This window comes from Mustelus asterias, chromosome 1, assembly GCF_964213995.1.
Source record: "Mustelus asterias chromosome 1, sMusAst1.hap1.1, whole genome shotgun sequence".
NCBI lineage: Eukaryota > Metazoa > Chordata > Chondrichthyes > Carcharhiniformes > Triakidae > Mustelus > Mustelus asterias.
In genome coordinates, this window is record NC_135801.1 from 83,079,295 (window position 1) to 83,095,177 (window position 15,883).

At 46.6% G+C, this 15,883-nt stretch overlaps 11 non-coding genes across 11 annotated transcripts; all 11 read right to left on the reverse strand.

Moving 5' to 3' along the window:
- Window positions 1-102: 102 nt before the first annotated feature.
- On the reverse strand, window positions 103-173 carry trnag-gcc (transfer RNA glycine (anticodon GCC)). The gene has a single exon. It is a non-coding gene; the product is annotated as a tRNA-Gly (tRNA).
- A 1,511-nt stretch (window positions 174-1,684) lies between these two features.
- trnag-gcc (transfer RNA glycine (anticodon GCC)) lies at window positions 1,685-1,755 on the reverse strand. The gene has a single exon. It is a non-coding gene; the product is annotated as a tRNA-Gly (tRNA).
- A 138-nt stretch (window positions 1,756-1,893) lies between these two features.
- Window positions 1,894-1,964, reverse strand: trnag-gcc (transfer RNA glycine (anticodon GCC)). The gene has a single exon. It is a non-coding gene; the product is annotated as a tRNA-Gly (tRNA).
- Window positions 1,965-3,475: 1,511 nt separating this feature from the next.
- On the reverse strand, window positions 3,476-3,546 carry trnag-gcc (transfer RNA glycine (anticodon GCC)). Its single transcript has one exon. It is a non-coding gene; the product is annotated as a tRNA-Gly (tRNA).
- Window positions 3,547-3,686: 140 nt separating this feature from the next.
- On the reverse strand, window positions 3,687-3,757 carry trnag-gcc (transfer RNA glycine (anticodon GCC)). The gene has a single exon. It is a non-coding gene; the product is annotated as a tRNA-Gly (tRNA).
- A 1,511-nt stretch (window positions 3,758-5,268) lies between these two features.
- Window positions 5,269-5,339, reverse strand: trnag-gcc (transfer RNA glycine (anticodon GCC)). Its single transcript has one exon. It is a non-coding gene; the product is annotated as a tRNA-Gly (tRNA).
- A 138-nt stretch (window positions 5,340-5,477) lies between these two features.
- Window positions 5,478-5,548, reverse strand: trnag-gcc (transfer RNA glycine (anticodon GCC)). Its single transcript has one exon. It is a non-coding gene; the product is annotated as a tRNA-Gly (tRNA).
- Window positions 5,549-8,420: 2,872 nt separating this feature from the next.
- trnag-gcc (transfer RNA glycine (anticodon GCC)) lies at window positions 8,421-8,491 on the reverse strand. Its single transcript has one exon. It is a non-coding gene; the product is annotated as a tRNA-Gly (tRNA).
- A 138-nt stretch (window positions 8,492-8,629) lies between these two features.
- On the reverse strand, window positions 8,630-8,700 carry trnag-gcc (transfer RNA glycine (anticodon GCC)). Its single transcript has one exon. It is a non-coding gene; the product is annotated as a tRNA-Gly (tRNA).
- Window positions 8,701-10,216: 1,516 nt separating this feature from the next.
- trnag-gcc (transfer RNA glycine (anticodon GCC)) lies at window positions 10,217-10,287 on the reverse strand. Its single transcript has one exon. It is a non-coding gene; the product is annotated as a tRNA-Gly (tRNA).
- Window positions 10,288-11,786: 1,499 nt separating this feature from the next.
- trnag-gcc (transfer RNA glycine (anticodon GCC)) lies at window positions 11,787-11,857 on the reverse strand. The gene has a single exon. It is a non-coding gene; the product is annotated as a tRNA-Gly (tRNA).
- Window positions 11,858-15,883: the final 4,026 nt, after the last annotated feature.

Sequence of the window (15,883 nt, forward strand, 5' to 3'; positions counted from 1 at the left end):
CTTTCACATGCAAAGAAATGTTCCTCATTTGCAGCAGCAAATTCAATGCTGCTCACACACACACACACACAACAACAACACAGAGAAATTAACTACTGCTCGTGCATTGGCCGGGAATCGAACCCGGGCCTCCCGCGTGGCAGGCGAGAATTCTACCACTGAACCACCAATGCTGCTCCGGTTTTTTCACCCCCACATGCTCTCTCTTTCTTCACACTCAGCAGCATTCCAATTTTCTCACTTTCTCCTTTCATTCCCCAAATGCCCACAAATGCTCTCACTCAAATCTCACACGCAACATCTCACAAGCCTCTCATGCTGCTCAACACCTTCCTTTCATTCACAACCACATCTCAAACTTTCAACCTTCCTCCAAAACACATGCACTCTGCAACAATCCCCCTCTCACACAGCCTCCTTCTCCCAAATATGCCACTGCTTTCACCACATCAAACTAAACACGCTTAAAACTTGCTCAAATCACTTGCACACTGTCTCTTTACACTCACTTCACACCACTACAATATCGCCTCATGCCACTCTGCAACATCTTCCAGGCGCTACATTGCTTCAAAGCCGCCACCCAGTGCTGCACCAGGCCAAGCTGCCACTTTCAACACTTCGTGGAATCTTGATTCTTGCTGCCAAAGAAATTTGGCTTCCACTCTTGTTATTTGCCAGCCATGTGTGTTACTTCCCCTATTGCCCTGCTAAACATGGTGCGAAGGCCCCAGGTGGCTTTCAAACAAAGGCAAGCGTCACTTCACATCCGCCGCAAGCAATTCTCAATCGCGACCTGTGTTTAGACGATTGTTTTGAAGTCATTGCCAGCCTTGGTGAGATTTCAACTCAGCAATGAGCTATGCATGCCTCTGCATCGTAAGCCCAACAGCATTGCCATAATGCTGTCACATCCTCCGCCCTGTTCCCTGTGTGTCATGCTGCTCACCAAGTTCTCGGACGTATGTCACGCTTTGTGAGGGAGGGAAAGATGGGGTGAGCCAGCAGGAGCTGATGATGAGAATGGTCAGACTTTTAGAAAGATTGGTGAAGCTGCCACTCTTCTACTTCCAGTAGAAGGGGCTCCAAAGAGCAGATAGCTTCTCAGCAAATTTACCTCAGGTCAACAAAGTGTTAATCTCCAATTGGACTCTGCAAAAGAGCAAAGTGAGACTGTGTCTCCACCCATTTCGGATTGAAAACAGCACTGTGAAGAGCCTGGGCATGTTTCCCTACATGCACGGCGCAATTTCAATGTGCTTTGTTGTTGTTTGTGGCTGCAGTTGATATTGCAGTGTGTGCAGAGTATGTGCATGCCCGAGAAGGAATTGATGGTAAGAAGCGAAGTGTGTTTTAAAAGAGAGCCAAGTAAAAATGATCAAGTTGTGAAAAGTTTCTTTGAAGTTTGCTGCAGAGAGTGAAGGTAAAAGTGAGGTGAAGGGTGAGGAGCGTAGATGGCTTTGCGAGAAGTGCGATGAGGAGCGTGGTATTTGAATGTGAGTGTGTGTTTGCAGCTGTTGAGTGTTGGAAGAGAAAGAAAAAGGAAAAGTGAAACAGATGTTGAAAATTAGCATGAGGCAAATGGAAAAGAGATTGAGGTGGTTGAAGTGGCTGGGCAGTACAGAATTGCAAAGAAAGAAAGAGTGTGGGCTGAATGGAGAGAGGAATGAAAAAGGAGGAGCTTTGCATTGGCCGGGAATCGAACCCGGGCCTCCCGCGTGGCAGGCGAGAATTCTACCACTGAACCACCAATGCACAGAGCAGAAGAAAGTGCTCATTTCTTCCAACCAGTGCTTTCACATGCAAAGAAATGTTGATCATTTGCAGCAGCAAATTCAATGCTGCTCACACACACACACACAACAACAACACAGAGAAATTAACTACTGCTCGTGCATTGGCCGGGAATCGAACCCGGGCCTCCCGCGTGGCAGGCGAGAATTCTACCACTGAACCACCAATGCTGCTCCGGTTCTTTCACCCCCACATGCTCTCTCTTTCTTCACACTCAGCAGCATTCCAATTTTCTCACTTTCTCCTTTCATTCCCCAAATGCCCACAAATGCTCTCACTCAAATCTCACACGCAACATCTCACAAGCCTCTCATGCTGCTCAACACCTTCCTTTCATTCACAACCACATCTCAAACTTTCAACCTTCCTCCAAAACACATGCACTCTGCAACAATCCCCCTCTCACACAGCCTCCTTCTCCCAAATATGCCACTGCTTTCACCACATCAAACTAAACACGCTTAAAACTTGCTCAAATCACTTGCACACTGTCTCTTTACACTCACTTCACACCACTACAATATCGCCTCATGCCACTCTGCAACATCTTCCAGGCGCTACATTGCTTCAAAGCCGCCACCCAGTGCTGCACCAGGCCAAGCTGCCACTTTCAACACTTCGTGGAATCTTGATTCTTGCTGCCAAAGAAATTTGGCTTCCACTCTTGTTATTTGCCAGCCATGTGTGTTACTTCCCCTATTGCCCTGCTAAACATGGTGCGAAGGCCCCAGGTGGCTTTCAAACAAAGGCAAGCGTCACTTCACATCCGCCGCAAGCAATTCTCAATCGCGACCTGTGTTTAGACGATTGTTTTGAAGTCATTGCCAGCCTTGGTGAGATTTCAACTCAGCAATGAGCTATGCATGCCTCTGCATCGTAAGCCCAACAGCATTGCCATAATGCTGTCACATCCTCCGCCCTGTTCCCTGTGTGTCATGCTGCTCACCAAGTTCTCGGACGTATGTCACGCTTTGTGAGGGAGGGAAAGATGGGGTGAGCCAGCAGGAGCTGATGATGAGAATGGTCAGACTTTTAGAAAGATTGGTGAAGCTGCCACTCTTCTACTTCCAGTAGAAGGGGCTCCAAAGAGCAGATAGCTTCTCAGCAAATTTACCTCAGGTCAACAAAGTGTTAATCTCCAATTGGACTCTGCAAAAGAGCAAAGTGAGACTGTGTCTCCACCCATTTCGGATTGAAAACAGCACTGTGAAGAGCCTGGGCATGTTTCCCTACATGCACGGCGCAATTTCAATGTGCTTTGTTGTTGTTTGTGGCTGCAGTTGATATTGCAGTGTGTGCAGAGTATGTGCATGCCCGAGAAGGAATTGATGGTAAGAAGCGAAGTGTGTTTTAAAAGAGAGCCAAGTAAAAATGATCAAGTTGTGAAAAGTTTCTTTGAAGTTTGCTGCAGAGAGTGAAGGTAAAAGTGAGGTGAAGGGTGAGGAGCGTAGATGGCTTTGCGAGAAGTGCGATGAGGAGCGTGGTATTTGAATGTGAGTGTGTGTTTGCAGCTGTTGAGTGTTGGAAGAGAAAGAAAAAGGAAAAGTGAAACAGATGTTGAAAATTAGCATGAGGCAAATGGAAAAGAGATTGAGGTGGTTGAAGTGGCTGGGCAGTACAGAATTGCAAAGAAAGAAAGAGTGTGGGCTGAATGGAGAGAGGAATGAAAAAGGAGGAGCTTTGCATTGGCCGGGAATCGAACCCGGGCCTCCCGCGTGGCAGGCGAGAATTCTACCACTGAACCACCAATGCACAGAGCAGAAGAAAGTGCTCATTTCTTCCAACCAGTGCTTTCACATGCAAAGAAATGTTCCTCATTTGCAGCAGCAAATTCAATGCTGCTCACACACACACACACACAACAACAACACAGAGAAATTAACTACTGCTCGTGCATTGGCCGGGAATCGAACCCGGGCCTCCCGCGTGGCAGGCGAGAATTCTACCACTGAACCACCAATGCTGCTCCGGTTCTTTCACCCCCACATGCTCTCTCTTTCTTCACACTCAGCAGCATTCCAATTTTCTCACTTTCTCCTTTCATTCCCCAAATGCCCACAAATGCTCTCACTCAAATCTCACACGCAACATCTCACAAGCCTCTCATGCTGCTCAACACCTTCCTTTCATTCACAACCACATCTCAAACTTTCAACCTTCCTCCAAAACACATGCACTCTGCAACAATCCCCCTCTCACACAGCCTCCTTCTCCCAAATATGCCACTGCTTTCACCACATCAAACTAAACACGCTTAAAACTTGCTCAAATCACTTGCACACTGTCTCTTTACACTCACTTCACACCACTACAATATCGCCTCATGCCACTCTGCAACATCTTCCAGGCGCTACATTGCTTCAAAGCCGCCACCCAGTGCTGCACCAGGCCAAGCTGCCACTTTCAACACTTCGTGGAATCTTGATTCTTGCTGCCAAAGAAATTTGGCTTCCACTCTTGTTATTTTCCAGCCATGTGTGTTACTTCCCCTATTGCCCTGCTAAACATGGTGCGAAGGCCCCAGGTGGCTTTCAAACAAAGGCAAGCGTCACTTCACATCCGCCGCAAGCAATTCTCAATCGCGACCTGTGTTTAGACGATTGTTTTGAAGTCATTGCCAGCCTTGGTGAGATTTCAACTCAGCAATGAGCTATGCATGCCTCTGCATCGTAAGCCCAACAGCATTGCCATAATGCTGTCACATCCTCCGCCCTGTTCCCTGTGTGTCATGCTGCTCACCAAGTTCTCGGACGTATGTCACGCTTTGTGAGGGAGGGAAAGATGGGGTGAGCCAGCAGGAGCTGATGATGAGAATGGTCAGACTTTTAGAAAGATTGGTGAAGCTGCCACTCTTCTACTTCCAGTAGAAGGGGCTCCAAAGAGCAGATAGCTTCTCAGCAAATTTACCTCAGGTCAACAAAGTGTTAATCTCCAATTGGACTCTGCAAAAGAGCAAAGTGAGACTGTGTCTCCACCCATTTCGGATTGAAAACAGCACTGTGAAGAGCCTGGGCATGTTTCCCTACATGCACGGCGCAATTTCAATGTGCTTTGTTGTTGTTTGTGGCTGCAGTTGATATTGCAGTGTGTGCAGAGTATGTGCATGCCCGAGAAGGAATTGATGGTAAGAAGCGAAGTGTGTTTTAAAAGAGAGCCAAGTAAAAATGATCAAGTTGTGAAAAGTTTCTTTGAAGTTTGCTGCAGAGAGTGAAGGTAAAAGTGAGGTGAAGGGTGAGGAGCGTAGATGGCTTTGCGAGAAGTGCGATGAGGAGCGTGGTATTTGAATGTGAGTGTGTGTTTGCAGCTGTTGAGTGTTGGAAGAGAAAGAAAAAGGAAAAGTGAAACAGATGTTGAAAATTAGCATGAGGCAAATGGAAAAGAGATTGAGGTGGTTGAAGTGGCTGGGCAGTACAGAATTGCAAAGAAAGAAAGAGTGTGGGCTGAATGGAGAGAGGAATGAAAAAGGAGGAGCTTTGCATTGGCCGGGAATCGAACCCGGGCCTCCCGCGTGGCAGGCGAGAATTCTACCACTGAACCACCAATGCACAGAGCAGAAGAAAGTGCTCATTTCTTCCAACCAGTGCTTTCACATGCAAAGAAATGTTGATCATTTGCAGCAGCAAATTCAATGCTGCTCACACACACACACACAACAACAACACAGAGAAATTAACTACTGCTCGTGCATTGGCCGGGCATCGAACCCGGGCCTCCCGCGTGGCAGGCGAGAATTCTACCACTGAACCACCAATGCTGCTCCGGTTCTTTCACCCCCACATGCTCTCTCTTTCTTCACACTCAGCAGCATTCCAATTTTCTCACTTTCTCCTTTCATTCCCCAAATGCCCACAAATGCTCTCACTCAAATCTCACACGCAACATCTCACAAGCCTCTCATGCTGCTCAACACCTTCCTTTCATTCACAACCACATCTCAAACTTTCAACCTTCCTCCAAAACACATGCACTCTGCAACAATCCCCCTCTCACACAGCCTCCTTCTCCCAAATATGCCACTGCTTTCACCACATCAAACTAAACACGCTTAAAACTTGCTCAAATCACTTGCACACTGTCTCTTTACACTCACTTCACACCACTACAATATCGCCTCATGCCACTCTGCAACATCTTCCAGGCGCTACATTGCTTCAAAGCCGCCACCCAGTGCTGCACCAGGCCAAGCTGCCACTTTCAACACTTCGTGGAATCTTGATTCTTGCTGCCAAAGAAATTTGGCTTCCACTCTTGTTATTTTCCAGCCATGTGTGTTACTTCCCCTATTGCCCTGCTAAACATGGTGCGAAGGCCCCAGGTGGCTTTCAAACAAAGGCAAGCGTCACTTCACATCCGCCGCAAGCAATTCTCAATCGCGACCTGTGTTTAGACGATTGTTTTGAAGTCATTGCCAGCCTTGGTGAGATTTCAACTCAGCAATGAGCTATGCATGCCTCTGCATCGTAAGCCCAACAGCATTGCCATAATGCTGTCACATCCTCCGCCCTGTTCCCTGTGTGTCATGCTGCTCACCAAGTTCTCGGACGTATGTCACGCTTTGTGAGGGAGGGAAAGATGGGGTGAGCCAGCAGGAGCTGATGATGAGAATGGTCAGACTTTTAGAAAGATTGGTGAAGCTGCCACTCTTCTACTTCCAGTAGAAGGGGCTCCAAAGAGCAGATAGCTTCTCAGCAAATTTACCTCAGGTCAACAAAGTGTTAATCTCCAATTGGACTCTGCAAAAGAGCAAAGTGAGACTGTGTCTCCACCCATTTCGGATTGAAAACAGCACTGTGAAGAGCCTGGGCATGTTTCCCTACATGCACGGCGCAATTTCAATGTGCTTTGTTGTTGTTTGTGGCTGCAGTTGATATTGCAGTGTGTGCAGAGTATGTGCATGCCCGAGAAGGAATTGATGGTAAGAAGCGAAGTGTGTTTTAAAAGAGAGCCAAGTAAAAATGATCAAGTTGTGAAAAGTTTCTTTGAAGTTTGCTGCAGAGAGTGAAGGTAAAAGTGAGGTGAAGGGTGAGGAGCGTAGATGGCTTTGCGAGAAGTGCGATGAGGAGCGTGGTATTTGAATGTGAGTGTGTGTTTGCAGCTGTTGAGTGTTGGAAGAGAAAGAAAAAGGAAAAGTGAAACAGATGTTGAAAATTAGCATGAGGCAAATGGAAAAGAGATTGAGGTGGTTGAAGTGGCTGGGCAGTACAGAATTGCAAAGAAAGAAAGAGTGTGGGCTGAATGGAGAGAGGAATGAAAAAGGAGGAGCTTTGCATTGGCCGGGAATCGAACCCTTTCAAACTTTCAACCTTCCTCCAAAACACATGCACTCTGCAACAATCCCCCTCTCACACAGACTCCTTCTGCCGAATATGCCTCTGCTTTCACCACATCAATCTAAACACGCTTAAATCTTGCTCAAATCACTTGCACACTGTCTCTTTACACTCACTTCACACCACTACAATATTGCCTCATGCCATTCTGCAACATCTTCCAGGCGCTACTTTGCTTCAAAGCCGCCACCCAGTGCTACACCAGGCCAAGCTGCCACTTTCAACACTTCATGGAATCTCGATTCTTGCTGCCAAAGAAATTTGGCTTCCACTCTTGTCATTTTCCAGCCACGTGTGTTACTTCCCCTCTTGCTGTGCTAAACATGGTGCGAAGGCCCCTGGTGGCTTTCAAACAAAGGCAAGTGTCACTTCACATGTGCGGCAAGCAATTCTCAATCGCGACCTGTGTTTAGATGATTGTTTTGAAGTCATTGCCAACCTTGGTGAGATTTCAATTCAGCAATGAGCTATGCATGCCTCTGCATCGTAAGCCCAACAGCATTGCCATAATGCTGTCACATCCTCCGCCCTGTTCCCTGTGTGTCATGCTGCTCACCAAGTTCTCGGACGTATGTCACGGTTTGTGAGGGAGGGAAAGATGGGGTGAGCCAGCAGGAGCTGATGATGAGAATGGTCAGACTTTTAGAAAGATTGGTGAAGCTGCCACTATTCTACTTCCAGTAGAAGGGGCTCGCTCCAAAGAGGAGACAGCTTCTCAGCAAATTTACCTCAGGTCAACAAAGTGTTAATCTCCAATTGGACTCTGCAAAAGAGCAAAGTGAGACTGTGTCTCCACCCATTTCTGATTGAAAACAGCACTGTGAAGAGCCTGGGCATGTTTCCCTACATGCACGGCGCAATTTCAATGTGCTTTGCTGTTGTTTGTGGCTGCAGTTGATATTGCAGTGTGTGCAGAGTGTGTGCATGCCTGAGAAGGAATTGATGGTAAGAAGCAAAGTGTGTTTTAAAAGAGAGCCAAGTAAAAATGATCAAGTTGTGAAAAGTTTCTTTGAAGTTTGCTGCAGAGAGTGAAGGTAAAAGTGAGGTGAAGGGTGAGGAGCGTTGATGGCTTTGCGAGAAGTGCGATGAGGAGCGTGGTATTTGAATGTGAGTGTGTGTTTGCAGCTGTTGAGTGTTGGAAGAGAAAGAAAAAGGGAAAAGTGAAGCAGATGTTGAAAATTAGCATGAGGCAAATGGAAAAGAGATTGAGGTGGTTGAAGTGGCTGGGCAGTCCAGAATTGCAAAGAAAGAAAGAGTGTGGGCTGAATGGAGAGAGAAATGAAAAAGAAGGTGTTTTGCATTGGCCGGGAATCGAACCCGGGCCTCCCGCGTGGCAGGCAAGAATTCTACCACTGAACCACCAATGCACAGAGCAGAAGAAAGTGCTCGTTTCTTTCAACCAGTGCTTTCACATGCAAAGAAATGTTGATCATTTGCAGCAGCAAATTCAATGCTGCTCACACACACAACAGCAACAGCAACACAGAGAAATTAACTCCTGCTCGTGCATTGGCCAGGAATCGAACCCGGGCCTCCCGCGTGGCAGGCGAGAATTCTACCACTGAACCACCAATGCTGCTCCGGTTCTTTCACCCCCACATGCTCTCTCTTTCTTCACACTCAGCAGCATTACAATTTTCTCACTTTCTCCTTTCATTCCCCAAATGCCCACAAATGCTCTCACTCAAATCTCACACGCAACATCTCACAAGCCTCTCCTGCTGCTCAACACCTTCCTTTCATTCACAACCACATCTCAAACTTTCAACCTTCCTCCAAAACACATGCACTCTGCAACAATCCCCCTCTCACACAGCCTCCTCCTGCCGAATATGCCTCTGCTTTCACCACATCAATCTAAACACGCTTAAATCTTGCTCAAATCACTTGCACACTGTCTCTTTACACTCACTTCACACCACTACAATATTGCCTCATGCCATTCTGCAACATCTTCCAGGCGCTACTTTGCTTCAAAGCCGCCACCCAGTGCTGCACCAGGCCAAGCTGCCACTTTCAACACTTCATGGAATCTCGATTCTTGCTGCCAAAGAAATTTGGCTTCCACTCTTGTTATTTTCCAGCCACGTGTGTTACTTCCCCTCTTGCTGTGCTAATCATGGTGCGAGGGCCCCTGGTGGCTTTCAAACAAAGGCAAGTGTCACTTCACATGTGCGGCAAGCAATTCTCAATCGCGACCTGTGTTTAGACGATTGTTTTGAAGTCATTGCCAACCTTGGTGAGATTTCAATTCAGCAATGAGCTATGCATGCCTCTGCATCGTAAGCCCAACAGCATTGCCATAATGCTGTCACATCCTCCGTCCTGTTCCCTGTGTGTCATGCTGCTCACCAAGTTCTCGGACGTATGTCACGGTTTGTGAGGGAGGGAAAGATGGGGTGAGCCAGCAGGAGCTGATGATGAGAATGGTCAGACTTTTAGAAAGATTGGTGAAGCTGCCACTATTCTACTTCGAGTAGAAGGGGCTCGCTCCAAAGAGGAGATAGCTTCTCAGCAAATTTACCTCAGGTCAACAAAGTGTTAATCTCCAATTGGACTCTGCAAAAGAGCAAAGTGAGACTGTGTCTCCACCCATTTCTGATTGAAAACAGCACTGTGAAGAGCCTGGGCATGTTTCCCTACATGCACGGCGCAATTTCAATGTGCTTTGCTGTTGTTTGTGGCTGCAGTTGATATTGCAGTGTGTGCAGAGTGTGTGCATGCCTGAGAAGGAATTGATGGTAAGAAGCAAAGTGTGTTTTAAAAGAGAGCCAAGTAAAAATGATCAAGTTGTGAAAAGTTTCTTTGAAGTTTGCTGCAGAGAGTGAAGGTAAAAGTGAGGTGAAGGGTGAGGAGCGTTGATGGCTTTGCGAGAAGTGCGATGAGGAGCGTGGTATTTGAATGTGAGTGTGTGTTTGCAGCTGTTGAGTGTTGGAAGAGAAAGAAAAAGGGAAAAGTGAAGCAGATGTTGAAAATTAGCATGAGGCAAATGGAAAAGAGATTGAGGTGGTTGAAGTGGCTGGGCAGTACAGAATTGCAAAGAAAGAAAGAGTGTGGGCTGAATGGAGAGAGGAATGAAAAAGAAGGAGCTTTGCATTGGCCGGGAATCGAACCCGGGCCTCCCGCGTGGCAGGCGAGAATTCTACCACTGAACCACCAATGCACAGTGCAGAAGAAAGTGCTCGTTTCTTTCAACCAGTGCTTTCACATGCAAAGAAATGTTGATCATTTGCAGCAGCAAATTCAATGCTGCTCACACACACAACAACAACAGCAACACAGAGAAATTAACTACTGCTCGTGCATTGGCCGGGAATCGAACCCTTTCAAACTTTCAACCTTCCTCCAAAACACATGCACTCTGCAACAATCCCCCTCTCACACAGCCTCCTCCTGCCGAATATGCCTCTGCTTTCACCACATCAATCTAAACACGCTTAAATCTTGCTCAAATCACTTGCACACTGTCTCTTTACACTCACTTCACACCACTACAATATTGCCTCATGCCACTCTGCAACATCTTCCAGGCGCTACATTGCTTCAAAGCCGCCACCCAGTGCTACACCAGGCCAAGCTGCCACTTTCAACACTTCATGGAATCTCGATTCTTGCTGCCAAAGAAATTTGGCTTCCACTCTTGTTATTTTCCAGCCACGTGTGTTACTTCCTCTCTTGCTGTGCTAAACATGGTGCGAAGGGCCCTGGTGGCTTTCAAACAAAGGCAAGTGTCACTTCACATGTGCGGCAAGCAATTCTCAATCGCGACCTGTGTTTAGACGATTGTTTTGAAGTCATTGCCAACCTTGGTGAGATTTCAATTCAGCAATGAGCTATGCATGCCTCTGCATCGTAAGCCCAACAGCATTGCCATAATGCTGTCACATCCTCCGCCCTGTTCCCTGTGTGTCATGCTGCTCACCAAGTTCTCGGACGTATGTCACGGTTTGTGAGGGAGGGAAAGATGGGGTGAGCCAGCAGGAGCTGATGATGAGAATGGTCAGACTTTTAGAAAGATTGGTGAAGCTGCCACTATTCTACTTCGAGTAGAAGGGGCTCGCTCCAAAGAGGAGATAGCTTCTCAGCAAATTTACCTCAGGTCAACAAAGTGTTAATCTCCAATTGGACTCTGCAAAAGAGCAAAGTGAGACTGTGTCTCCACCCATTTCTGATTGAAAACAGCACTGTGAAGAGCCTGGGCATGTTTCCCTACATGCACGGCGCAATTTCAATGTGCTTTGCTGTTGTTTGTGGCTGCAGTTGATATTGCAGTGTGTGCAGAGTGTGTGCATGCCTGAGAAGGAATTGATGGTAAGAAGCAAAGTGTGTTTTAAAAGAGAGCCAAGTAAAAATGATCAAGTTGTGAAAAGTTTCTTTGAAGTTTGCTGCAGAGAGTGAAGGTAAAAGTGAGGTGAAGGGTGAGGAGCGTAGATGGCTTTGCGAGAAGTGCGATGAGGAGCGTGGTATTTGAATGTGAGTGTGTGTTTGCAGCTGTTGAGTGTTGGAAGAGAAAGAAAAAGGGAAAAGTGAAGCAGATGTTGAAAATTAGCATGAGGCAAATGGAAAAGAGATTGAGGTGGTTGAAGTGGCTGGGCAGTACAGAATTGCAAAGAAAGAAAGAGTGTGGGCTGAATGGAGAGAGGAATGAAAAAGAAGGTGCTTTGCATTGGCCGGGAATCGAACCCAGGCCTCCCGCGTGGCAGGCGAGAATTCTACCACTGAACCACCAATGCACAGAGCAGAAGAAAGTGCTCATTTCTTTCAACCAGTGCTTTCACATGCAAAGAAATGTTGATCATTTGCAGCAGCAAATTCAATGCTGCTCACACACACACACACAACAACAACAGCAACACAGAGAAATTAACCACTGCTTTTGCATTGGCCAGGAATTGAACCTCAGCCTGCTGCATGGCAGTTGAGAATTGTTTCCCTCTCCCAGCAATGGTGCTTTTTGTTTTTTTCCAGAATCATGTCATATCAGAAATGGGAGGATGTGAGCACTTCGCTGAAAAGTGGTTGAATTTTCATTTTTCAAAGGTGAGTAGCTTGGTGCTGGTGAGGAGGTGCTCTCTCTCTCGCTCTCTCTCTTCCCCTTTCTACCATCTTTCTTAGCACTCCAAAGCTATTATGTCAAAGCAAGTACATCTGTGTCGGCAACTTTTGTTGAGGAGGAGTTTTAGTTGACAAGAGATATATTGCTTAATTGGAACAGATTTGTAATCAAAGTTAAGAGTTTGTTTCTTTTCATGTTTCAAGATTTTTCCATGGTTAAGTGTTAAAGTCGTTGATTTTTTCAGACGTATGTTTGAACTGTGCAATGAATAAAGCTTGTTTTGATAAAAGACCCCTAATTTGTCAGTGGAGTCACTCCGGAATCAAAACATCCTTCCCTCACATTTCAGCCAAATGGAAAATATGTTTGGGGTCTACTCTGCGTTCATAATGTACCTTGGAATTTCTGATCTGTCACCCTAACATTCTCCTCATAAGAAGGTTGATATTTAAATAATATATGTTAATAGAGGCTCGACTGTCTTTGATTTGGTTTGATTTATTTTTGTCACTGGTATTGGGACACAGTGAAAAGTAGTTTCTTGTGCTCTGTACATACCATTCATTGAGTATCAAAGTTGTCAATGGTGATTCGAGGAGGAAAGCTGTTTGGAATTAATGTTGAGATGTGAAATTTTTGAAGACAGTTTTGCATGCCTTCGATTTCATTTGCCCGTTCAATGTTCCCTCTGAACTTTAGTCCCTTGGATACTGTATTTGTGTGTGTTTTTCACATCATTGGTTCGCAGTTCTGAAGACATGTGAGCTACTTAGTCAAGCTTATGATGTAGCCAAGGATGCTTCCTAACTTTCATCAGTCAAAGCACGAGAAATAAACTAAACTCAAAAGGTCTGCGACAGCTCGGGAGAGATTTTGGATCCACCTCTTCACTGAGTGTTGGCACAGGTCACGTCAAGTTTCACAAGCTCAGACCTGTATCGGAGCTATTGCTATTGGCAGGAGGTTTAAATTAAAAAGAAAACCTTCTATAATCCCAATCCACTTGAGCATGTTAGCTCAATTAAACTAGTCACATGGGGACTTGAAGTCACTTTGAGCTGCTTACAGCAAGTGCCATAGTGCTGTGTGTATCTCAGCCTGTCATCAGGAGAAAAGAAGAATATAATGATTTTGGAATGAGAACACTTGCATCACCGTTCGCGAAAAAAAACTGCGCTTGGAGTCTGAACTCACCTTTGCTGTGAGTTTTCAACAGTATGAAACAGATTTTACAACAGAGTTGCTAAGACATTTATTTCACACTGTGGAGAGCCACCATAAAACTGTTTCGAATGCTGATCAGTGTTAAATAAGGCATGGCACTGTGAATAAGCCGGCTTGCAGAGGATTTGTGGAGAATCACACGAGGGTCGCGACTGGGATATACACAGCAAACGGTCATCAGGTAAGGAAGTTATGTTTACTCTTCCTATCAGTGTCATTTCTTATCGCTGGCCTGCAGCTGCAACTAGACGTGAATAAACAGCCATTCAGGTTAATAAGGCTTAATGTAATGGAGTTTATTTCTGTGGCAGATGGGAGGTCACTGAAGTTGGTTCTTTGATATCACAGAGAAAGTGCTCCGGCACCAGTTCCAATGACTCATGTCCAGTAACGTCTTCACCTCTCGTACTGCTAAAAATGCATGTGGGTGTTAAACATAAAATGTAGAATTTGTGCTGCATTTATTATTCCCGCTTTGGTATAGTGGAAGATATAAAGTCAATTTTAAAATGTTGATTGTGTTTGCTATTAACTAACATGATAAGCACCTGCACAAGCACAGCACAGCTCACCACTTCATGCTTTGCTCACCGATTTTATCATCTACATTTTAAGTCAGTCTGGAACTAGTGTACTTTGCTTTTTTAAAAAACTATGCACCCTCCTGCTTTTTTTACTGTCGCAATTTTTCACCATTTCCTAATCTCCTGGGCTACATGCTTCTTTTTCATAGAATCATAGAATCCCTACAGTGCAGAAGGAGGTCATTCAGCCCGTCTGCACCGACCACAATCCCACCCAGACCCTATCCCCATAACTCCACATATTTAATCTGGTAATCCCCTGACACTACGGTCAATTTAGCATGGCCAATCAACCTAACCCGCACATCTTTCAACTGTGGGAGGAAACCGGAGCACCCGGAGGAAACCCACGCGGACATGGGGAGAACGTGCAAGCTCCACACAGACAGTAACCCAAGCCGGGAATCAAACCCAGGTCCCTGACGCTATGAGACAGCAGTGCTAATCACTGTGCCACCGTGCCACCCCCCCACGCCGCCCCAGCTTTTATCAAGAGCGTCCCCACATCTCACCACCAACCTCCACCACAACTTCCAGGCAGGCACCAATGCTTCTCTTGGTCAAGGACCAGGCAGATTGATGGGAGATGGTAATCCCTGACTGTACCCTTTCTTCACACAGCACCACAGTCATGAGTAGGAACCGAGCAGAGCGGGGGGATTTGAACCACGTGGGATTTTCCGTCCGCACTCGCTGCCAAAACTGGAAAATCCCACCCGAGGTCAACAGACCTTTGCATGGTCCAATTCCCATGGCGGGCAGGATGGTAAAATTTCAGTCTCGTGATGCCGCACATTATTGCTGCAATACATAAAAGCTAATTTTAACCCGGTGAACATCAGGCAGTTAGAATTTGGGGCGTGGGGGTGGGCGGGGAGACAGGAGGAACCCTCAGCTCCTGCGCTCAATGACTGTTCACTTCCTTCGGCTTTCCCCCATCCAACCAGCGCTCTGACCCACCCGCAACAAGGCTGCAAAGTGTCAATAATCAGAGACTGTCCACTCAGCAGCCTGCATTTTCTCCCATCCTGCTCCTTGCCTTCTTGGAGAACCTTCCCCATTCCTCCCGCTGTCCCAACCCTGATTCACTGCTGCAGTACATTCAGCTACTGGGGTGTACCCCAAGAGCTGACTCCACAGAGAGAGTGAGGGCACTTCCACCTTGAGACACCCGTCTTCAACTGTTAAAAGATTTAAATTTAAAAATGGAATCAGAAGATGGGTGATTGTGGTGGTGAGGGGGAGGCTGATGGGGGGGGGGGAGGAGGAGGCTGATATGGGGGGAGGCTGATGGGTGGGGAGGCTGATGGGGGGAGGCTGATGTAGGGGGTGGGAGGAGCGGGGGGGGGGGGAGCATTCCTCCACAGTAGCCTATGGCCACCTCCAGGCAGCTGACCTGCTCCCGATGCAGTAGTGGCCACCAGGCTGACTGGGAAATTCTAGTCAGCCTCTGACAATAAACTTGAATAGGCCTTTGATTCCCCTTAATTGGCCACCCACTGTCGGCAGTCACCCCTGCCTACCTAGATCTTGACTCCAGAAAATGGCACAGGGATGGGATGACGCCATGACTTTGGCTGAATGTTCGCACCCACCCGCCTCTGTGCTTGCGCCTATCTGAGGTGAAGATTGTGCCCCATCTTCTTCTCAATTCCCTATGTGAATCCCTCCTATTGGATTTGTGCCTCCCACACCAAAACTACCTCTACCAAAGTGACTGTGGCCATGGAACATAATCCCTTATCCTCCTCAAGATTTTGCTCTCACTTGCGGAACTATTTATTTTCTGCCTTCATCATCAGACAGCAAGGTAACAGCATCCGGTGCCAATGATTAAATCACATGACTTGAAGATCTGCGAGTTGAAACACAATGCTACAGTCAATCTATTTTCT